This window comes from Triturus cristatus, chromosome 1_1 (assembly GCF_964204655.1).
Source record: "Triturus cristatus chromosome 1_1, aTriCri1.1, whole genome shotgun sequence".
Classification (NCBI taxonomy): Eukaryota; Metazoa; Chordata; class Amphibia; order Caudata; family Salamandridae; genus Triturus; species Triturus cristatus.
The window spans coordinates 184,791,988-184,817,436 of NC_140579.1; the positions used below are offsets into that span (position 1 = coordinate 184,791,988).

Genomic DNA, 25,449 nt, shown 5'->3' on the forward strand with positions numbered 1-25,449 from the left:
ACGAATAGTGAAAGGCAAGTATAATCCCAGAATTAACCACTAGTGAAAAAAAATCTAAACAGTATTTGCATGCTAATTCACTTAACATATTGGCGAAACGCATTCACAACGCTGGGAGGACACAGGAATCAATTTCAGGATGTGCAGGGTGGTGGTGGTGGTGGGGGGGGGGATGGGGGGAGGGGGAGGGGGGAGTCGGTCACTATGCAGTTCTGCCGCAAAGTCGATACCTCGGGGTTCAGATACCCGAGACCATGACAGTTGAACAGCGAAAGCACCAACCTGATTTCCCAATACATTTTTATTCCAGCTCGCCTCGACAGGAAAAAAGGGTACGGGTAAGGTGAAGGGGGCCCCAGGGTGAGTGTCAGGGACCCTGGGAGGGAAGGAGACCTCCAGCAGTGGGGGAGCACTGACACTGCCCCAGCCCCGCTGACATGAGCCTCCTGCGCCGCCTCCACCCGCTGCTCTGCTGCCTTGGGCTCCTGCGGGGAGCGGAACCCCGGGGGCCCCAGGGTGAGTGTGAGTGTCAGGAGGGCACTGGAGAAGCCCTAAGGTGGGAGGGAGACCCCCATTCCCATTGGTTAAAGAGTGACACAGGTGCTTCGAGTCCTGGCCTTTTCTCTCCGGCTAACACTAGAGTCAGATAGCATCCATCGCTGAGGAAATACAAGAACAAAGTATTGTAATGTCTATTACAAAACAACTATACTTGCTCACTCTTAAGTGCGTTGTAAAAATGGGAGCCAAAAAAAACCAAGAATTTACAATGCAATGGTCTCGGCATTGTTAAAGTTAGAGCTATTGGCATTGCTCATGACATTATTTTTGTTTTTGTTTTTAAAACATTTAAAGAAACGGTATTGTTATTTACAATGTCAGTAGCTTAATCACTCTCAAATACATAGTTGAATCAGCAGACTGAAGTGGATGACCCTCCAATGCCCACCTTCTGCAAAACAGAACCAAAGAAGAAAGCAGCTAAAAGACAACACGGGCAGACGCAAAACTCACTTCCACAATAGTGCTGGCTGCACACCGCCACAGGTTTACGCACTGAGGGCAGGAGTGATGGAATCCATGTAAAATCTCCAATGTAGAAGTCTGATGAAGCAATGGATGAGGGCACACGACTTACTCCTCACTGGTACTCTGATTTACTCTTTACATTCACCTACTGAAATCAGACAGGGATCAAAGACCAATCCACACTGACCCAGTCATCTCCAGTGTAGATCTGGTCTACCCACCAATGGCCATGTGCCGCTTAATCCAAGGAACATGAAAAACAGAAAATGCTTTGCCCTATCAACTGGAATCGAGGCATGGGCACCAGAGTACCCTGGTGGCTCAAATAGATACAGACTGCCTGGGTTGTGGCCTATGCAGCGGTGTAAAATAAAAAAAACATTACGGTGCTTTCTTTTTTTACCTTGAACTGTTCTTGTGTCATCTGGGCATATGTATGACCCAGAAAAACATAGTAAGGCGGATTGAACCAGAACTCCCACTCTGTACCATAAATTACTGCATTATGTATTATAAGAGGCACATCAAACTCAGTCGATAAACTAAAGCATTTTCTGATCAAATAAAAAATAAAAAAGCCCACAAACCTAATTAGAGAAATTCAAATATGTTCCCAGGGTCAGAGACCGAGCGCACCAGTGAGTGAAAACCGCGGAAGTACAAACAGAGTTAAATAATGTCATACTCGTACTTACAGGAACAAAGTACTAACACCAGCAACGCCACATATCCAAAGCCCTTGCCCACTCCAGTCTCCCTGTCACGAATGATCCGCACAGCCGCTACCTCCCCGCACTCAGCAAAATGATCATGCACAACCTGGTCCTCTACATCGTAGGGTAGGTTGCCCACAAAGGCTGAGCGTCGGTTGTCGTGACTGTGGCTGCCAGAGGCTCGGTCCACTTGGATGTTGTAGCCACCCTCCACCTGGGCCCCATTGCGGGCTAGTGCCAAACCGGCTGCTGCCTCCTCCTTGAAAACAACATAGGCGTGGATGCTCTTACGCTTGGGGTGCACCTGACGCTGAATGGCAGCCACTTTGCGTTTGAGGGTGGGCTCTGCACGGGCCACCGAGCGGAAGCGGACAGACTCAATGGCCCCGAAACCTTTGAAGAGAGCCCGCAGTGTCGGTTTAGTAAAAGAGACCGGCAGATTACCCACAAAGACCGAGCGCTTGTCTTTGAGCCGCTCCTCTGCCTTGTTCTTGGGGCATTGTGGCCTCGTGGGACCCTCAACCTCGTCTTCTGGCTGTCCGGCCCGTTGCAGCCGCCTCTCCTTTCGCTTTTGCCGGATTTGTTGCTCCCGCTGCTCCTCCTGGAGATCAGCCTCTTCTAAGGGACCCTCTCTGGCAGATACCAGCAGCTCCGAGACAGGAAGGACTTTAGGCTTTTTAGGCGCCGGAGTCTGGACGTCTGCAGCTGGTCTACTATGTGGGGTGGTAGCAGATTTTGGCTCCCTTCTTGGAGCAGGTGGCGCCGGCACGTAGATGGGAGTAAAGAGATTTGCAGTACTGGAGCCAAAGAGCGATGCTAACGGGCCCGGGCTATTTCCATTTGCCGCTCCTCACAGGCTACCGGCTACTTGCCCAATAGCATACCCTGGTCCTGGCGCAGCCTCTTCCTCAGCCGGTTTGAACTTTTGGGATTTTTTAATACGCCGTGGCCGGGCCTCGCCGATCTCTCCCGCTGCCCCCTTCTTCACCATGACAGCTCGTAGGAGCGTCCCACGTTGAGTTTCGCACGGGACACAGGAAGGAGAAGGGGTCTCCCGTGAACCCGGAACTAGTAGTTCTGCTTCCCGTGTAAATAGCAAAGACGGACAATTAGGCACTGTAAACTCCATGCTGGTAAAAGTGTTGCCGTTTTTAAATATTTCTAATTCAGACGTGGTACTAGGCTTAGAAAAATAAGATCACTTAATAGACGCTTACAAAGAAACGAAAACAAACGCACTGATTCACAAAATTATGCGATCCTTCAATTACAGATAGCATGCAAGGTAGCGAATATCATGTATTGAGATTATATACATTATTTCTGCTCAGTGATCGGCGTAATATGGTCACTGACATAAAACATGTATTAAAAAACAAGTACTGGCAAAACTGTTGCCTTACCTGGCGAGAGCCATGAACACCGCCGCCTTTCTCCGAGGTCAAGCAGAAATGCCTCGGAGAAACGCAGCGGCGTTTTCGGATTCGGGGGCGTGTTTTTCTTTCTCTCCTCTTGCCATTGGCTGGAATGTTTACATTCCAGAGGAGAGAAAGAAAGTAAAAAACACGCCCCGAATCCGAAAGAGACGGGGCTTGTTTGGAGAGACAAAGCTCTTCTCCAATGGCTGACCAGCATTTAAGAGGCCAGCCAATGGAGAAGAGGAGAGAAGAGAGGCGGTTGAAGCCCCACTTCTCAAAGTCATTAAATATCGCAAGCGAGACTGCGCAAGCGCAGCCTTCGCTAGCCGAGACCTAAAAACCACCACTCAACACCATTGCTAAATAACTGCATAGTATCCGATGAAGTCGTGACACCCAAATCAGAGTTTTCCGTGTGTAAAGGGGAATAGAGTACCTCGGTCGAAGTCAAAGGCGAGAGGAGCATGTTGTGCGCACCAGGACCAAAGTTTGAGCCTATCTGACCCCCAAAGACGTAGACTCTCGCGAGAAATCAGGGTGGCACCGTGCCATCGGCTCAAAGACCATCGTTCACCCTAATTACAGCCGCGCAGAGCAGGAAAACTGTGCAGTGATCGTTCTTTCGCATTTGTTATCGTTCCTGCAGGTTTAAACAGTGACAGTAAACACAGCTGCTCTCTGCAATTCCAAAATTGATCACCACCAACAAAAGGCAGATGGTTAAGTGCAAATTTATCAGGCCTGGCTATCGATGGGTGTTCTCTCGTTCACACCGTGGCCCTAAATGCAGGTAACCCTAGAATAACGTCAAACTGAGGGGGAAAAAAAACATGTTCTGAACCAACCTTGAAGCCGGGTCATAGCTCACTGTGCTATATTAGAAGGATGCACATTATAAATAGCAAGTAACATAAGGACCTCTGCGTCAAAGGTAGCGACATCATCACCCCCCAATTACATATCTACACGAACGTGCGATCTGCATGTCACACAATGTTCTTTGCAGCAGGCACATTAACCCTGAATGCTGCTTTGAGTCAAAACTGTAAATAGACTAACACAGATCCCGCCAGCAAGAACATTAAATTCCAGGGTTGCCATAACATTGTCGCTACCTGAAAATTGCTGGGCACACAACATCTCCGCAGTTGGGGCTTTAACCCCATAAGATTTTAAAATGAACACTCTTTGTGACTAATTTAGTAAAACAGAACAGACTGGTATCACATCTGCCCTTGATGCTAACATCTTTTTTAAAGTTTAAATTGACCATCATACTCTGATTTTTAGGTCTCGCCTGAGCCGGTGCTTTAGCGCTGCTCTGGCGAGAGTTTTAGTAAGCGGGATTTGGAAGTGCAGACTAGTGGCTTTTCAGGCCTCCAACTACAGTGCATGTGCGCCGGGCGCGCGCACCATTTGTCAGCCTGCCTGATCACTTTCGCGGCCGCTTTGATGTTCTCAGTGAGCCGCGAAAGTGCTCACCATTTGCCACCCCCTCCCTTATCCCACTTCCTGCTTGTTTATGTTGTTGTTCCTGAACATCTGTATTGTACAGGAGAACAATAGCCTTGGATTGTATCAACCATCTTGTGGTACTATACATTACAGTCTAGGTTAGAGCCTGAGGGGGTGGGATGGAGGGAGGCACAAGAGATGTTTTCATGTTTAAATATTGTGTTGTTACTAACTTTGTCAGTATTGATGCCGTGATTATGAAATTGCCAATAAAAACTTACACTTAAACAAAATCTTGTGAACGAACCCCAATTCAATGTTTGCATTATTCGATTTCATTTTGTTCTTAAAAGAGAATGTGCTTAATGCTTCCTTTCTCTCGTGCCGATGTATTTTGTCACGGGTACGGTATGTACATGTGCTCAGTGTCCCTGGACTCGCCCCTTACCCGTGGCGCCCCGTCAATCACACGCCTATAGGCTGGTCTCGAGCCATCCCGCAGTCGGTTTATGGTTTCTAATTACCATGTTCATGTTTCACATTTTGGTTTAGCATTGTAAAGCACTTCACTGGCCGCTGAATTCCTCATGGATTTATTTTGCCGTTTCGTGAGGCTGATGTGTAATTCAGTGCCTAGTTTACAGGTGGATTTATTTTCAGTTTGCTGTTTTATGGATGCATGCAGTCAGTACTGCAACTGGAACATAATGACTGTGGGAAACCTAAAATAGGGACGCTGCGGAGGTGGAGTTAAAGGGGGCGGGAAAAGCAAGGAAGAGTTAGAAAAGATGCATTGTGTGGTAGGCAACCTAACGTCTAATGTCTGCAATTACATATTAATTATTTTTATATACTCTGCTCCACAGGAAACTGACAATTCGAAAAGCAATATTAAACTGTACTGGCATATTTGACTTTCTCATATAGACCACATTTTACAAAACCCATAACTTTGCTTAACATAAATGCTCATACCGGATATAAATAAACTTGCATACAGATGTGCACAACCAAAAGTAAATAAAAGAAGCACTACACTCATACATAAATTTATCCCTCGGCAGAGTAACTGATAAACTGCCTCGTTGTACCTTTTATCCGCTGCTCCATCTGGGGATGAGATGTGAAATTCCTTACCTGTGCCAAGCCCAAAAACAACCTATTGAAAATGAATGAATTACCTGTCAACTATGCAAATGTCGAGAGCCCGGTCCAGTCCATAAGGAAAGTAATCATGTGTCAAAATGAACACCTCTACTTAACAACGCAGCACACCGCCAGGCACAAAGAGGAGGAAATAGCCCCATCAACCCCCTGCTGCCAGCCAGCTGCTCAGTAAAATTCACACAATGCGTGTGCGGGACTGCCGTGATTGCCGACAGAGTTGCCAGATTGGGCTATTTCTTGCACAATTGGGCGATATTTTGCCCGATTGTGCGAGAAAAAATCGTGTTGGGAGGGCTGTCGAAATTTGGGCTGGAATCCACCGAGTGTGCGGCGGATTCAAAGCTTTGTGCGGCGCTGCCCCGCCCGCGCCGCAGCCAATGGTTGCCTTCCTTACCACACCCCTTTCTGACCTTTAGGTGTCTGTGGCCTGCGGCCCCTGCCCACAAGTAACACCTGCAGGGCTGTATATCTTTGTGGGTGGGAAGCTGCTTCCAATTAGGGTCCTGCAAGACCAGCAGCGACTTCCCGACCTGCCCCCAAGAGTGTGCTGACCTGCCCTGGGGTTCCTGTCACCCAATCGTGGGTCAGATTATTTCCTCAGTGGTGCTGTGGTGGGCGCGTCAGGTACAGTACTGTCCCGCCCCATACCTTTGCCCTTTATCTTTGGGATCCCCCTACTTCCTCCTTTTCAACTTCCAACCTCAGCTGAGCCTGCGACTACGGACTGTGAGGGAGAGTGACCACTGACCGACCACCTTGATTAAGACGACGAGGCCTCTGCGTGGCTCCTCGTCCTCGGCCTTTGACTTGTAGCAGCCTCAGCCTGCCCTGCAGTCAGCTGTTCCTCCCGGCCCCAGCCCCTCCTCTCCTCTCGAGTGAACTCTGCAGATTGCGCCGGCGGGCGTCCCCAGCAAGTTTAAAGGTGAGTGAAAGGAGGCAGGTGTGTAAATTTAAATTTATGCATAAGGCTTCGGTGCATGCGTGCCAGTAGTCGAAGTGGGCGGGATCGGCAGGGCACGGCGTGCCCCTACTTTAATTGTATAGATTCCGTTACCCTACTTTTTAATTTTGAACATGAGACCCTGGATGTAAGAAATATCCAAGACCTGCAGAGAAGGCTCGGCATTAGTGGCTGTTTGGAGAGCAGGGAAGGAAAAGGTCTCAGTCTCTTGCTTCTTGCCCAGACGAGACCAGGAAGGTGTCCGCTGCCCCCACCCCACTCTTTCTTACCCTCATTCGCTCTCTGTCTAACTCCTCCTCACTTAAAGAAAACCGTGACTCAAGAAATGGTTCTCACCCTCTCTTTCTTCCTGTCGTTCATTTGTTCCCCTGTGAAATGGATGCAAAAAAGAAAACCACTTTTGCTGGAAATGCCGTTGTGACATTTTTCTATTTCAAAGTGCAGCCTCGGAAATAAAAAGGTTCAAAATATGAAAAATCAATAATTAAATAAAGGAAGACGGAGTGTTCTTAAAGTGGGCAGATTGGTTTTATTCAAACCCCAAAAACATTAGCGTCATTTTACCGAGTTTGCCAGTGAAGCACTGTTCCCCCGCCCCCCTGGGGAAGTGCGTCAAACGTGGAGGAATTGCAATACAGAATGTGTAGGGCGGCTTTGTGTTCACGAACGTGGGGTCATATTAGCAAGTAACAGCGAAAACATTATCGCCGTCCCTTGAGAATATTTATGTCCCAAGGTGTTTTTAAGCCATAGTGCTTACGTTTTGTATATAAGCAGTGGACATTGAAATGGGTCCTTTCTGGGCCCTGTAGTATTCAGGCAAAAATACTCGTTGATTTCTGCATAAATGTAAAAGCGTTAAGTTCACCATGTTGTTCCTGCTTACATTTCACATGCTTTATTTAATCTTTCATTCCCTATGAGTGTTTGCTTTTTGCAGGATGTTGTTACTTTTTCCTTTAGGCAGCATATTGCTCTTGCCTGGTGCGTAATTTGAATTAAGTCGTATCCAGTTGTTTATAGCAGGTCAAATTGGATTGTAGTTGAGGGCAGTGTGAATTTCTCTCAGTGGGGCAGAATGGTGTTCAGTGAGGGAGCGGATGTAGCACTGGTGGCAGAGCTGCCGAATTTAAAACTAGGGAACCAGGTTCAGCCTTAATGAACAATCCCCCAGACCACTCTCCTGAGGGAGCTCACTCCCATGCTAGACCTTATCAGGCCCCGCAAAACCGGAAAAGTCCTGGTGTCTCAGCACCAGCAGGTGGACTCCAGCACTGGCAAGTGTGGGTTCACCTTGAAGGCTTGCCCACCACAATCCATACTGATGTTCACCTCCAGTCTTGAGGGCAGGCCTACGAAGTAGCAGACCCTAGAGCAACAGTGACTATGTCACTGAGGTCACAGGACCCCTGAGAAGAGCTGGCTCTAGGGCGGTGCGACGGGTGTGAATGCAACGGGTGCTGTATTTGAGTGGGGGCGTTGTAAATTATGGTTTTAAAAGCACTTGCTGCCTCCTTCCTGGCCTACAGCAATTTTCGGCAATAATAAAAATGTCTTAACCACTCCTGTGAATAAACTTCTTCCTAGAGCGAGATCAGAGTTTTGTCTAGTGGAAGTTTTGACTCATGGAAAGACAGCACAGAGGGTTAATGTGCCTGCTGCAAAGAAAATGTACCATGCCCATCACAGAGTGCGCATATTTAAAATAGGTCACTGGGTTACTGCTTTTGTCAGTAAGATCCTTTTGCTACTTGCAGATTTTAAGTTAAAATCCTAACAAAGAACCGTGAGCTATTAACTTTCATCTTAGAGCTGCATACAAACTGCAACTTATGAACTAGAGCTTTATGTTTTTCCCCCAAGCCTTAGATTATCCTAATGTTGCAAAAAGTATTCCTTTGAATAGAAATCAATAATGATTATTAAAGAGAACCCCCAATCATGGTATTAAGTTGTACATTCTAAGTTTGTGTTTCTCCAGATCAATCACTATTAAACTATACTGTCTACTAATATGACAGAGCGCAGGGCCATTTTGTAAACAACTGTTCTTTCCCAAAATGGCTGCATCTCAGTGGCCAGGTGTTCCGCCCAAACTGGACAAGACTGGATAAAATGTAAACAGCTCGCTAAGAGCGTAGCAGTCATTTAAATTCTAAATTAATGTTGCTGATGTTGTTTTTTTTCCGGTAGTATTATTTTTTGTAGTTATTATTGTTTTAATTTACCATTATGTTGCAACTAGCATAAATGGTGAAAGAATCCATCATCGTAATACAATCCTCATATTCACTTATCTAAGGTGCATTTCCTTTCTTTCCTCCACTAACAAGGCACGGCAAATTATATTCTTGGCTTCCTCCAGCAGCCTGTGGCCCTGTAAATTATTATGTAATGCCATTTGTTCAACCACCTGCCAGCCCCATCCTTCAGGGGAAGATGTGACAGACTCCATAGAAGACCAAACAGTAGCTGTCACTGATGACCACCTCGGTGGTTGCGTGTTTTTTTTTTTTGTTGTTGTTTTTTTTTTACCACAAATGGATAAACGGGTACACTTGTAAAGCAGATGCCCTAAGACATTGGTCTGTTTCGGGAAGTGATGCTGGTGACATGGGTATCTATCTATCATGATAGTTTTTAAAACAGCCCTTGTTTTCTTTCTTCTTACCTGGGGTTCCAGAAGACACTTAAAAAAGTATCCATGTGTGCCACTACCTAACAAACTTTTTAATTTTTCTAAATAGCTGTAGAAAAGATTCCTTTGTAGAAGTGCCTCTTGGGACAGGACATTTTATATAGATAGTATGAGTTCGAAATGCACACGACAAACTGAATCATTAAGAGGTGCTATTATCAAAAAAACAAGGGTAAGCTTTTCATTAACCTAAAAAGAGTTGATGTGGACCTGCCTGAATGCGGGCTTGCAGATTACACATTATTGTCCACAAGCGCTCAACCTACTGGGTTATCTGTCTCACCTACTGTTCTAGGTGGTGGAACAGCAGAGACGTTGCCTTAGAGTGGATCAGTGGTGCTCAGTGTAGTGGACCTGCACTCTGCAGTGCAGTTACCCCGAGAGCAGCACAGCCTTACAGGATAGGAGGGAAGAGCAAAAGTAACATAGCCGGCTCTGAATGTGAATAGAAGGCATGGAGCGAACCAGGAATTTGTTCCTTGAAACTGTTCAGATTTTCATGAACAGGAAGCAGTCTCCTTCACTGCTAACAAACCTTCCGGAAGCTGAATATGACCCAACGTGTCCTTGGCATGAGCAGTTATTCCAGTGCCACCTTTACATTATTTTACATGGTCCCACCATTGCCTGTAGTCTTCCTCCTGTGTGTGCATCTTGGTGCAACTTAGTTTTTTAAAATTATTATTACTATTTGGTGTTCATTCAAACGGCATGATGAACCATACATTTCTATAGATGCCAAGATTGTACCACACCACGTGGTTCATGCAGTCAGTTATAAAATGCAACCTGTTAAAGGTCATAATATCTGAATTTCCACCGTCCCTAACAGCATAAAAGACAAGAATAATGAAGTGGTTCTATTACTTTATAGTTATGTAATATTTGGCTGGGTAATCAAGCAAAGGGGAACATATGGATTCAGTCTCTATTGATAATAGTGGCTGTTTTTGAAACACATTCCATGTCTAAAGTATTCCACAGTCTTAAGTACCAGTGTCAAGAAAGGGCAGTTTTCCTTATCCAAAGTAGCTGCCAGAGTGTTTACCACCAATGCCAAGCAATTCCACATCAGTTCTCCGCCGGCCTCTGTTTGATGTTTCAACAGAGGGTTCTCTGCCCAAATTAGACGCCTATCTTCCTTGGGAGTGGGTTTCTTAATATTGTTTTCATGGCAGTTGTTGTTTTGTTTTTGAAGGGTTTTATTTGTGGGCAAATGAATTGTGTGCTCATGATTTATATGGCTGTAGATACCAGTTGTCCAGTGCCTTATAATTAGGGCTCCCGGTTTTATGGTATTTATATTTTTGTCATGTCTGTCTGTATTTATCCATATTTAACTTTTGCAAATTTTACCTGTATTTATCCATATTTATTTTAGGTTTTGTGAAATTCCGATGAAATGTGTATATTTCTGCATTTATTTAACCAGTTAATGTGCACTCTTGCCTGAACACCTGACAGGTTTCAATGACATATTATCTACTGGCGGTCGCCAGTAGATAGTTATAGTTAGGACCGAGTTCCCATAGGAAATCTGAAAATTCTATTTTGAATAACTTTGGCGATGGTTGACTTATGTTCGCGAAATTTTCAAAACTAATGGGGCGCTCCGCTCAGCTCCTACCCTGAAAGTCTCGGGGTGATTCGTCAAGCGGGGGCTGAGAAAAAAGGGGGGTCCCAAAACGCGTTTTCCCCATGCATTTTCCCATAGGAGCTTTAGTCGAAGGTACAGCCCGAACGGCTGAACAGAATTACATGAAATTTGGCAAAGAGGTAGTCCTCAGGTCAGGCATGTGCCTTTTGCATATATGGTGTAAATCCGTTCAGTAGTTCCTGAGAAAATCAAAAGTAAAATCATATATATATCTGGGCGGAGCCTAACCACACATCTCATCGTGAGATCTGATTGGCTGTCAGCACTTCATCCAAGAAGTGTTGGCAGCCATCTTGGGACCAATATACATGATAGCACCTCATTAAAAAGCATTGCAGTTAATAGAAGGTTTTAAGACTTTAGTTACATTAAAAATCATTTGTTGATGGTACCATACTCATTTTAGGAATTGTGGTATGTTCTAAGGTGATTTTACCATGTGAAAAAGCCTTCTGCTGGGATATCATGAATCATGTTTGAGAGAAAACTATTTTCACATGCTTTTCCCACAGAGGTTTGGAAGGTGATCTATAAGCTAAACTGAGAGCATATTTTCGGTAAATTCACATTATCTTTCTCAGTCATGTGAGAATGAAGTCTGACATTCTCAGTAAAACATGTACATCCAACAAGGGCAGAGACTGTCAGTTGATTCCTTTGTGTTCTACTGCAGCTTCCCAGAGTAATCCAAAAAACAACTAGAGCGCTAACAGTCTTACTTATGACAAAGGTATGGCACACCTGAAGCCATCTTGATTGGAATAAAGTGGTAACATTTAAAACATTTAATTTAAAAAGGAACAAAATGAGAGGGTTCATTTTGCCATAGAATGTATGATTAGTGCTGCAGAAAGAAAAATTAGGGCACATTTTGAGTGACTTCTCAAATCCTCTTCTATTTCATTAAAGAATTCTGACATGCAGACTGAAACATGCACTTTCAATACCAGCAGCAGACTTCCCTGGTGAGCAGTAGCTTTACTACAGTGATCTAATGAGCAACTAGAGTGCTAACATTCTGAATTTATGGCAAATGTGTGACACATCTGAATGCCTTCTTCATTGAATCAAAGTAAAAAACTGACAGTATGCCTACTGAGGAGACTGCAGTAAATGAGGAAATTAGGAATCTTCATAACAAGGTTCCCAAGATGGCCACCAGAGACAAAAGAGCCCAAATGTAGCACAAATATCACCGAGATGTAGCCCAAGTATAGCCCAATGACAGAAATGACAGAGTGTTTTAAAGAACAACTAGAGCGCTAACAGTCTTACTTATGACAAAGGTATGGCACACCTGAAGCCATCTTGATTGGAATAAAGTGGTAACATTTAAAACATTTAATTTGCAAAGGAACAAAATGAGGGGGTTCATTTTGCCATAGAAATTATGATTAGTGCTGCAGAAAGAAAACTTAGGGCACATTTTGACTTCTCAAATCCTCTTCTATTTCATTAAAAAGTTCTGACATGCAGACTGAAACATGCACTTTCAATACCAGCAGCAGACTTCCCTGGTGAGCAGTAGCTTTGCTACAGTGATCTAATGAGGAACTAGAATGCTACCATTCAGAACTTATGGCAAATGTGTCACATCTGAATGCCTTCTTGATGGAACCAAAGTAAACAAGCATTGAATATGCAATAGGTCTTGCCCTCGTTTAAGTTAAAGCAATTCTGTTTGTAATTAGGTGGCTTTTTAACTTTGCTTTTATTAGTGTTTTTCAAAATTTCATATACATACCATGCATATGGATGCATATATGTATATGTATATGTTTGCATGAATTTATATTTATATAGATATGCAGATTATATGTTTATATATGTATATATATATACACATACATATATATAAATGCATATGCATATATATGCATATATATATGTGCATATGTGTGCATGTACAGAGAGGTAGAGAGGTAGAGGTGTATAGGTAGAGGTGTAGAGGTAGAGGTAGAGAGGTAGAGAGTAGTAGAGAGAGAGGTAGAGAGGTAGAGAGTAGAGAGCGAGTAGTAGAGAGTAGTAGAGAAAGTATCAGAGAGTGAGTAGTAGAGAGTAGTAGAGTGAGTAGTAGAGAGTGAGTATTAGAAAGTGAGTAGTAGAGAGTAGTAGAGAGTGAGTAGTAGAAAGTAGTAGAGAGTAGTAGAGAGTGAGTAGTAGAGAGTAGTAGAGAGTGAGTAGTAGAGAGTGAGTAGTAGAGAGTGGTAGAGTGAGTAGTAGAGAGTAGTAGAGAGTGAGTAGTAGAGAGTAGTAGAGAGTGAGTAGTAGAGAGAGAGTAGTAGAGAGTAGTAGAGTAGTAGAGCGTGAGTAGTAGAGAGTGAGTAGTAGAGAGTAGTGGAGTAGTAGAGAGTAGTAGAGAGTGAGTATTAAAGTGAGTACTAGAGAGTAGTAGAGAGCGAGTAGCAGAGAGCAAGTAGTAGAGAGCGAGTAGCAGAGAGCAAGTAGTAGAGAGTGTAGTAGAGAGTGAGTAGTAGAGAGTGAGTAGTAGAGAGAGTAGTAGAGAGTGAGAAGTAGAGAGAGTAGTAGAGTAGCAGAGAGTGAGTAGTAGAGAGTAGTTGAGAGCGAGTAGTAGAGAATCAGTAGTGGAGAGTGAGCAGTAGAGAGTAGTAGAGAGTGAGTAGTACAGAGTGAGTAGTAGAGAGTAGTATAGAGTAGTAGAGTGAGTAGTAGAGAGTGAGTAGTAGAGAGAGAGTAGTAGAGAGTGAGTGGTAGAGAGTAGGAGAGAGTAGTAGAGTGAGTAGTAGAGAATAGTAGAGAGTGAGTAGTAGAGCGAGTAGTAGAGTAGTAGAGAGTGAGTAGTAGAGAGTGAGTAGTAGAGAGTGAGTAGTGGAGAGCGAGTAGTAGAGAGCGAGTAGTAGAGAGTGAGTAGTAGAGAGTGAATAGTAGAGAGTGAATAGTAGAGAGTGAGTAGTAGAGAGAGAGTAGTAGAGAGAGAGTAGTAGAGAGTGAGTAGTAGAGAGTGAGTAGTAGAGAGTAGTAGAGTGAGTGGTAGAGAGAGAGTAGTAGAGTAGTAGAGAGTGAGTGCTAGAGAGCAGCAGAGAGTAGTAGAGTGAGTAGTAGAGAGTAGTAGAGAGTGAATAGTAGAGAGTAGTAGTAGAGAGTAGTAGAGAGAGAAAGAGTAGTAGAGAGTGTAGTAGAGAGTGAGTAGTAGAGAGTAGTAGCGAGTGAGTAGTAGAGTAGTAGAGAGTGAGTAGTTGAGAGTGAGTAGTAGAAAGTGAGTAGTAGAGAGTGAGTAGTAGAGAGTAGTAGAGAGTGAGTAGTAGAGAGTGAGTAGTAGAGAGAGAGTAGTAGAGAGTCAGTAGTAGAGTAGTAGAGAGTAGTCAGTCAGTGTCAGTCAATGTCAGTCAGTCAGTCTGTCAGTGTCAGTCAATCAGTGTCAGTCAGTGAGTGTCAGTCAATCAGTGTCAGTCAGTGTCAGTCAGTCAGTCAGTGTCAGCTAGAGCAGCTCTGCTGACCTGGTTCTCTGGCTCTAAAGCAGCTCTGCTGACCTGGTTCTCTCTCTCTAAAGCAGCTCTGCTGACCTGGTTTCTCTGGCTCTACAGCAGGTCTGCTGACCTGGTTCTCTGGCTCTACAGCAGCTCTGCTGACCTAGTTCTTATGCTACAGAGCAGCTCTGCTGATCTAGTTCTCTGGCTCTACAACAGCTCTGCAGACCTGGTTCTCTGGCTCTAAAGCAGCTCCGTTGACCCAGTTCTATGGCTCTGAAGCAGTTCTGCTGACATGGTTCTCTGGCTCTATAGAAGCTCTGCTGACCTGGTTCTCTCCCTCTAAAGCAGCTCTACTGACCTGGTTTCTCTGGCTCTGCAGCAGCTCTGCTGACCTGGTTCTCTGGCTCTAGAGCAGCTCTGTTGACCTGGTTCTTAGGCTCTAGAGCAGCTCTACGGACTTGGTTCTCTGGCTCTAAAGCAGCTCTGCTGACCTGGTTCTATGGCTCTAAAGCAGCTCTGCTGATTTGGTTCTCTGGCTCTAGAGTAGCTCTGCTGACCTGGTTCTCTGGCTCTAAAGCAGCTCTGCTAACCTGGTTTTCTGGCTCTAAAGCAGCTCTGCTGGCCTGGTTCTCTGGCTCTAAAGCAGCTCTGCTGACCTGGTTCTCTCCCTCTAAAGCAGCTCTGCTGACCTGGTTTCTCTGGCTCTACAGCAACTCTGCAAACCAGGTTCTCTGACTCTAGAGCAGCTCTGCTGACCTAGTTCTTAGGCTCTAGAGCAGCTCTGCTGACCTGGTTCTCTGGCTCTACAGCAGCTCTGCTGACCTGGTTTTCTGCACTCACGACGCACGCACCCGACTTTGCGAAAATATATTTAAAAATAATATAAGTTTCTTATAAGTACAAATATATTATTTTGATGAATATCTTACATAATCTCTTGCCTTAATATGTATATTAAAGACACATACATATCATTTTGGAACATACATTTTTTTTCCGGGAGTCGCGCACCCAGCACGCCCCAGCACGTATATGATGTCACGCAGGACCCGCAAGCGCGCAAACATCTCGTACCGTAATGCCTATGTGTCGCGAATGCGCGGGAGCAGGAGTCGCAGACTGGTCGCATACCAATCGCGCATATCACGTGATATTAAATGTATATGATGTAACTGAAAAACACGCAGCCGTCGCACACCATACGCGGATCCTTCATGACTTTTCTAAAATGGCGGCTAGAATGCGCGCACCCACCGTGATGTGTACACTTTGAGTGCGCGACTGCGAAAAAAATTGGATTTTTTTTTTAAAGAAAATGATATAATAAAATAAAAAATGAAAACAAGAAAATTAATCAATATTTCAGTTTTTAATTAAAAAATGTTTTTTTGCAATTTTCAGAATATATGTTATTTAATGAATAAAATATTTATAAATAAATAGTTAAAAAACTGTAGAAAATCAGAACAAAAAAATAGATATAACTACTATCACACTTAAAAGTTAGCATTTAAAAAACCTTTGAAGTTCACTGAAAAAAAACCATAGGTTTCAGAGACGTTATAGTTAGAAATTAGCATTTAAAAAACTTTAGAAATTCACCGAAAAAACCATAGGTTTCAGGGGTGTTATAGTTAGCTGCCCATTTCAATCGTACAAAACCATAGAAATTCCTCCGTTATAGTTAGTTCTGCTAACTATAACTCACGCGCCCTCAATGCACTGCTGATGATGTCACATATTGCATCATTCATGACATGGTCAGTGACATCACTGATGACATCACTGATGACATCTCAAATGACATCACTGATGACATCATCCACTTGACAATCCGATACACCACATCATACACTAGTATAACCTTTCATCACTCACTGTAAAATACAGAGTACCATATTTGAAACCATTGACACACCAATACCAGTTACTACATATCCACTCACTGATTCCTAAGTCTACACACACAACTACCCATTCAACAACAGAATCATCTATACATGCAGTCATTAATTAATAGAACACTATCAAATGCACTTATACACATATATAGACATTGACACATCAGCAGTCATCGTAGTGGGTTATGCAGTCATCCTACTCACTCATGAAAAAAATGTATCGCACTTAAATTTTCTCACTTACACAATTATCCAACGACACCTCATTTATTCAAACACATAGTAACTCATTGTTAATATGTTAAAAAAGCACCATTACAATTATACACTCATTCATATATTTACTCTCACAATCACTGACTCTTACACAAACTTATTTATATACACCAACTCTCACATACAATGCCTTTTATTTTTTTACTTTGTTGAAGATGTACAACTAAAACATATATTCGCCCACCAACACACAAATAAATACACTCAGTCACCCAAACAACTGTTTCCACATGCACTCTTAAACCCATACACCTAGTCAATCAACCATTCACACATCTATGCATAGAGTTACACACACCCCATCCAACCACACACAAACTCAGTGTCCCATACAAATACTCACCCAACTAATCAATAACTAATATACACACTCATGTAGTTAGTGACCAACTGAGGCAGCTTGTTATACACCAACAGAGACAGTGCTGCACACATTCACATAGTTTAGTTACTAATCCATGTATTAAGTGAGACACTTTTAATTACTCACTTAAAAAGACAGTCAGACAGCTACTAAATCCTCCATCCAGACAGTTATATATCCACTCAATCTTCAATACAGATTGGTATATATATAATACATATTTAAATTTCAAACTAAACCACATTCAGTGGATGATGTCATCAGTGATGTCATTTGAGATGTCATCAGTGATGTCATCAGTGATGTCATCAGTGATGTCACTGACCATGTCATGAATTATGCAATATGTGACATCATCAGCAGTGCATTGCGGGCGCGTGAGTTATAGTTAGCAGAACTAACTATAACGGAGGAATTTCTATGGTTTTGTACGAGTGAAATGGGCAGCTAACTATAACACCCCTGAAACCTATGGTTTCTTCTGTGAATATATATATATATATATATCCATCATCTTTTTCGCCGTATTGTTGTGAGAACTAGTCTCCATCACATGATGTTGAAACTATACCACACATGGACACATAGTTTTAATAACCGGCACTAGTCCTTTATGACACACACCTATGCACACTCATCACGTGGTCACTGTTACAATCATACAATGAATGAAATTGTATTATTTAATTATGTTCCTTACTTCTCTGAAATTGTAATTACGTTTAATCTGTAATTATTCAAATTTGTGATGTATTTCTTTTATGTCTATACATAGAAAAAAGTGCACTTACCCTATTTAATTGGTGCAAATGGAGACTATGGTCATGTGACCAAGACCACGGACGTGGTCGAAACGCGTCGTCCTCTTCTGCCCTGTGAAGAATAAAGCTGCTTTTGACGATCGAGTGGGCTCGTGTGGATTCTTTTCCGGTTTGAATCAACCTTTGTGAAATAAATAGGCGGCGGCGACCGCCAGCGAAGCCCCGACTCGCTAGGAGGGGTGCTCTTTCTCCGTCCACCCTCCGATTGGTTCCTGATTGATACGAGCACCCGCCGGCTGACTGTAGGTTTATGGCGAAAAACAACATCTACTACGATAGACGAAACTGATCGACTACCAAGGAGCCTGAGTAAGGCAGCGGCGCACTGTGGTGAACAGTGCGAGCACTTCCTGAAAACCCGCCTTGCACGTCGCTACAACCTGGGAGAGGAGGCAAGGCGCTGCGCGCTCCCGTGTGCGGCCCCCTTCCGTGTACCTCGTTCCCTTGGCAACCGGGAACAGAAAACTACGAGCGCACAGGCTCGTTCGTCCTTCTGTTCTCCGTCTCCAGTACGAATCACGCCTGAACCTACGCAGACCAGAGTTTACGTGAGCCATTGGGCTCAATACGTACGATCATCACTAATAGCAGAGTGCAAACAAGGCACTTTTCTTGTTATTTTCAGCAGAATCATGGCAGACGAGTTTATGAAGGGGCGTGAGGAATCCGCCAAGGCGATTTTCAGCAAAGCTCAGTCCAGTACACAAACAGCTAATGCCAAAACGGACACTATTCAAACCAACATGAAACAAAAAATTAACATTTTGGAGCGTCTAAGAAGGAAAGAGATCAGTAGATGGTGGGAAGCAACTGCCTTACAGAATTATGTGGATGTCAATCGTATTCCCCGGGGACTGCGGATCTTTATCACCCCCACGCTCTCAATACCCAAACCACAGGTGTTAAAGGACTGGGTTGATAACACAACAGCCTGCTCGAAGAGAATGATAGAGATACTCATCATGAATGCCTGGGATGAACATAAAGACTTGCTCAAACAAATCCAGGATCTGATGGAGGATTTCAAGAAGGAAAGTAATCAACAGGAAGTTGATGAAATGATCAAAACAGTCGATGAGCGCATGAAAAACTTCGAGAAGGACGTGATAGCAAGAAAACAACGAAAGTTCGCACGAGATGAAAGAGACTACACGTCCGGACGAATATTAACTTTCGCGAAGAAATTTGATAAAATAAGAACAAACTTTGCGAAAGATCAAACACTGAGTCTCCTCGAGTCAAGCAGGGAAGGTTCAACGACTGATCTCAGCTCAGATCTTGAATCCACGAGCAGTATCGCCTCAACAAGTACCGACCAACAGGTTTTTTCCAAGGAGTTACAGATTCTACAGAAAGCAAAGGAACAATCGAACCGTGGGAGACCAAGAAGAAAAAAGCAAGAAAACACAGACAAAACCACAAGAGAAACATCAGACGCAAGAAACTCAAGGACAACTGGAATGGGAACAAGAGGCCAGAAGACACCAACACTATAATGGAGGACAATACATCAAAAATGACGGTAATTAACTTAACTAAAAAAGTACTTAATAAAGATGAAATCAATGTATTAGAACTAGGCCTATCTTTTTGTCCAGATATGCGTTTTGATTATGCACAGGCACGTGTTGACCTATATAAATTTGAAAGGAAGTTGAAATTATGTAAAATGCATGCTAACAAAAAGACTGAAACAACTGCAAGAGTACCAACTATTGATAATGAGGGCTTATTGATTGGTGATATACCCACATTACATGCCATAACCACCATGGGGGAAATAGAATCTTCTGTGGGCAGTGATAGGATTGTTGACCCCCTTGAATGTTCACAGATATCCCAGATTATCACTACACTTGATTTAGACACTGCGGAGACCACTAGCACAGCATTTAAAGCCAAATCTAAGTACATTCCAACATTGGCCAAAGATAATATTGATGTTTTTAGTGACCTAGTGGCACAGGATTTCCTTGATCTTATCAAAAAGGGAAATCCACAGAACAACAATCTGACACAGAACCAGTGGGGGGTGGTTAACGCTCTACAAAAAGATCAGGAAATAGTGATCAAACCCTCCGACAAGGGAGGGAATGTTGTCATTATGACAAGAACAATGTATACTAAAGAGGCAATGCGCCAGTTGAATAACCCCACATGCTATTGCAAAGTAGACAGAAAATATACCAGTGACCTAAAAAGAACCTATCATGACAAAATTCAAACTTGGCATGATAAAGGCCTACTCTCATGGGACGAGAGAAATTTCCTCACAAACAATACCCCCACAACTCCGACACTTTACCTTCTTCCGAAGGTACATAAAGACATGATCGAACCTCCAGGGAGACCAATCGTCTCATCAAAAAACAGTCTGCTTGAAAACACGAGCACATATGTAGATCACTTCCTTTTTCCCTTTGTCAAAGATCTCTCATCCTATCTTAGAGATACCACTGACTTTCTACTCAAAATCAAGGATGTCAAACTAGGAACAAATCATTGGATGGTTTGTCTAGACGTAGAGGCATTATACACCAGCATCAGACATGACGATGGTGTGAAAGCCTGTAAATTTTTTCTCAAAAAACGCAGAATAGAACTGCTAGAACACACCCTCATGCTTTTGGACATGATTAACATCTGTCTAAAGGAGAACGTTTTCATGTTTGAAAAAGAATTTTACAAACAATTGCAAGGTACTTCTATGGGCACCTGCTTCGCTCCCAGCTATGCCAATCTGATGGTAGGCTGGTGGGAGAAGCAGGTGCTCTGGAACGAACAAACTGAACACTGGACTCTCTGTGTATCAAAATGGCTCAGATACATAGACGACATCTTTTTTGTGTGGGAAGGAACAGAGGCGGAACTCAATCTGTTTATTAACTGTCTCAACCAGAACGATGTCAACCTTAGATTTACCAAACACTACAGCCAAGAATGTGTCGATTTCCTCGATCTGAAACTCAGTAATGACAATGGCAGAATCAGCACTAATCTTTTCAGGAAAAAAACAGCAGGAAATTCAATCCTGCATGCTGCCAGTGCGCATCCACCGAGTTTCAGGTGGGGAATTCCCTATAGTGAGTTTCTCAGAGCTAAGCGCAATTGCAGTACCAACCTAACATATGAGAAAACGAAGCATGAAATGAAAATGAGATTCAAGGAGAGGGGATACCCCAGAAAAGCGATACTACAGGCAGAAAAAAGAGTGGACAGTCAATCAAGGGAAGAAATTCTCAACAACACCAAGCAGACTGTCATCACTCAGAACACTCCCAAAAAAACAGTAAGATTCATAACGAAATTTTGCAGTCAATCCAATCAGATGCGGAGTATCCTCAAAAATAGATGGGACATCCTTAGACAGGACCCAATTCTGAGAAATGAAATAGGGGCTAGCCCATCTATCACATACATGAGAAGTCCATCTCTCAGAGACATGCTGGTACATAGCCATCTACAGTCAAAGGAAACTAGCTGGCTTCAGCAAATGAAAGGTTTCCGGAAATGTGGGAATTGCAAGGCTTGTAGAAACAGCAACAATGTATCAGAAGTCACATTAAAAAGAACGAAAACTCTCTGGAAAATACCAAAACTCATTACATGTAATACTGACTTCGTGGTATATGCAATAATATGCCCCTGCCAGCTATGGTATATCGGATCAACCACCTTTCCGATCAAAAAACGTATCCTAGAACACTGGCGAGCAATCACGAATTGTGACCAAACTTACAGTACGGCTAGACACTTCTTGAAGGAACATGGGGCGGACTGGACCAAAGCCAAATTTTTTGGATTGGACACAGTCAAACCCAATGCTCGAGGTGGGAACCGCATTGCCTCTCTACGCAAACTCGAATCACGTTTCATCCTCCTGGCAGGCACCAAATTCCCGGATGGCCTGAATCAGGACGAGGAACTTTATTCCCACCTATAATGAGACACCATTTGACACTGAAACAGTTTGACCTTGGTGGGCTACTCATGCCCTGCCCATATCTCTCTCCCCCCCAAAACCCCCCCCCCTCCCTATAAACATGTGCATTTTTTGTTTTTTCTGATTACAATTTATTGAATGTACAGCATTTATGTAATTACATGTGACCAGTGAATGTGAAATATAGCTTTGTCCTAAATCTACGGTGTTGTTGAACTATGGCATTAATTCAAATTGTCTCTTTGATTCTATACAGGAACATCATTCTGAATTCACCTGTATCTCACACCAGTGATAGAATTACGAGCACCGGAGTTCTTCCGACTCCAAGTCACCATTCGGATAAGATGTTCAAAGGGCACTAGACCCTCCATCATCTTTTTCGCCGTATTGTTGTGAGAACTAGTCTCCATCACATGATGTTGAAACTATACCACACATGGACACATAGTTTTAATAACCGGCACTAGTCCTTTATGACACACACCTATGCACACTCATCACGTGGTCACTGTTACAATCATACAATGAATGAAATTGTATTATTTAATTATGTTCCTTACTTCTCTGAAATTGTAATTACGTTTAATCTGTAATTATTCAAATTTGTGATGTATTTCTTTTATGTCTATACATAGAAAAAAGTGCACTTACCCTATTTAATTGGTGCAAATGGAGACTATGGTCATGTGACCAAGACCACGGACGTGGTCGAAACGCGTCGTCCTCTTCTGCCCTGTGAAGAATAAAGCTGCTTTTGACGATCGAGTGGGCTCGTGTGGATTCTTTTCCGGTTTGAATCAACCTTTGTGAAATATATATATATATATATATATATATATATATATATATATATATATATATACACATACACATACACGCAGGTGGCAAATTATGCACGTGCAAGAAAATATGATCATTTTTGTATCATGATTGTGCAAATCTACTGCTGTTTAAGGCTCTTTATTAAAATCCCTATATTTGTTAACCCCCTTGCCTGTCAATCCGCACAGCTATTGGCCTGGCAGTCATGATTGACAGCAATTAGAATCACTAAATTTCCGTTTTTATCCACATTTAAAAATAAATACAGACAGGAAAATAAATGGTTCTCTGTCTGTATGTAAAAATCAGTAAAAACGGAAAACAGGGAGCCTTACTTATAATGGGCATCTCTCCCCTCCTCTAGAATATATATCTTTACCATCTCCACAGTATGTTCCAGGTGTTGCCTAATATTTACCCATTTAAAGTGGAGCAGTGGTTCTGAAATGGATGGGGCGTCATCTTAGTAGCGCATAGATATCGTGTTCCTGGTGCCTGCAAACATTAATTTGACGTTGTGTAATCAAACTGGTGCTCATGTAAAGCGTTTCAATATCTTCTGTGCCAGTTCACACTATACAAAACCGTCCAAAAATACAGAGGTACAAAGTGAAACCAGAATGCCTGGATAAATCATGGCTTCCTGCTTAAAGTGTGTGATCTTAGGCAAATATTTTGTTGCCAAAACTTTCTTTATTGTCTTGTATGCAGGTACTTTTAAATATGATTTCTGAATATTTGTTGTATGAAAACCTATTGTGTTTAATTTAATAGACTATAATGTGTCTCTATAATAATCTGGGCCACCTACATCGTGTACATGGCTGTCTTGACTCTCAATTCCCTAAAGAGACTTTGGTTCTGTTAATATTTCGGCAGCTTTATAGCACCATGACACACTTTCATATATAATCTGTAACGCCCTGAACGTCTCAGGATCGTTTAACAGACACAACAATGAGGACGCAACCACTTGTGAAGGGTTAGTTCTTTTAATGAAGGCAAATAAAATACAAAGAACAAACAAAAGTTATAGTCACTGGAATCCTCCAGGCTAAGTACGTTACCAGCCCACAGCACGGATGGTCCTAACCGTCCTCTGCATATACGCCGATCCCGGCGTATGCCAACAGAGGGCAGAAATGAAATGGCCGACAATGCCAATCGGTAGGCTGTGAGGGGCACGAAGAGTGTTGGGGAGAATCGAGGAGTCAGGGAAACACCCAGCCGGGGTCTCTACCTGAAGGGAGCAGCCGCTCAACCTCTTCCTCAGACTGCACCGGGACGCGGAGTCACCTCCTGGTGATGCGTCACCGATACCCCAATCACAAGCAAGAAGACTGAACCGAGAGCAGCCGCTCGATCGATCCTGTGGACTTCCGAGTCTGTAACGCGGCAAACACCTCCTGGTGTGCGTTACAGCTGGCAGTCCCTGTGTCTCTGGTCGGGCTGGGAGTTACGACTCCAACCAGCAAAAGCGCCACTGCGCTTGGACTCAGCCGAGTCAAAAAGCGAAGCTCAATGGTTGACCGGTAGAGCTTCCGGGTCCTTCACAGGTGACGATGGGGCAAGACACGGCCCAGGGAGTAACGACTCGACCTACCTCTGTTCTTGCCTTACTGGAGCACCACTCCGGAACACTGCTCTTCACGAAGCAGGTACGTCGGTGTAAACACAATATCCGACAGCCTTGTACCTCCCGGTTCCTCCCTTTATAGGGCGTGTTTTCCTTGAGTTATGTAACAGCTCTCCTGTTTACATAAGGGCATGTTTCCCTTGAGTTATGTAACAGCTCTCCTGTTTACATAAGGGCGTGTTTCCCTTGTATGACAGGAATTCTTGACAGTACATCCTCCCTCTCAGCGGCTCCCCACGGGTCCAGCGCTGGCAGGAAAACGCCGATGGAACAAGGAGACCAAGCGCGGAGCATGAACCCCTTCAGCCGGTTCCCATGAATGCTCCTCCGGGCCATAGCCTTTCCACGCAACCAGGTACCACAGCTTCCCCCTGCGCCATTTGGACGCCCGTATGCCCGACACTTCATACTCCACCTCCGACTCCACGCATACCGGCCTAGGTGTCCCAGACGGCTTGGAGGGTGCTGGTTTGAGCAATGATACATGAAAGACAGGGTGTATCCGCAATGACTGGGGCAAGCACACCTTCACGTTCACGGGACCCATACACTTGGTAATTCGATAGGGGCCCATGTACTTGGGATGGAACACACTGTTCTTTCGAAACCTCATGTTTCTTGTGGATATCCAGACGTGGTCTCCAGTGCGGTACAGTGGCCCGGGCCTTCTCTTCCTATCTGCCGCAGCCTTGTATCTTCTCTTGGCCTCTATTAGGACAGCCCTTGAGCGCATCAACGTGTCTTTTATGTGTGCCACCCTGTCCGCTGTGGCGGGAATCCTGTCCTCTCTGAACGGATGTAGAAATGGCAAGAACCTGGGATGTTGGCCATAGTTGCTATAGAACGGAGATGACTGTGTGGAGCTGTGAGTGGCGTTGTTATAGGCTATCTCTGCAACCCATAGCAAGTCGACCCATTCTTCCCTGCCCTGGTCCACAAAACATCGCAGATACTGTTTGAGCGTTTGGTTCAGGCGCTCGGTTTGGCCGTCCGTTTGAGGGTGGTAGCTGGTGGACAGGGCGGTCTTAACATGCAGCGCAGTGCACCAAGTCTTCCAGAATTGCGCAGTAAACTGCGACCCCCGGTCCGACACGATCACCCCAGGTAATCCATGCAGTCGTACCACATTCTTTAGGAGTAGTGACGCCAATTCC

General features: G+C 43.8%; 1 pseudogene; it reads right to left on the bottom strand.

The window, feature by feature from the left end:
* Positions 1-1,698: 1,698 nt before the first annotated feature.
* LOC146869951 (RNA-binding protein 34 pseudogene) lies at positions 1,699-2,733 on the bottom strand (annotated as a pseudogene).
* Between the last annotated feature and the right edge of the window lie 22,716 nt (positions 2,734-25,449).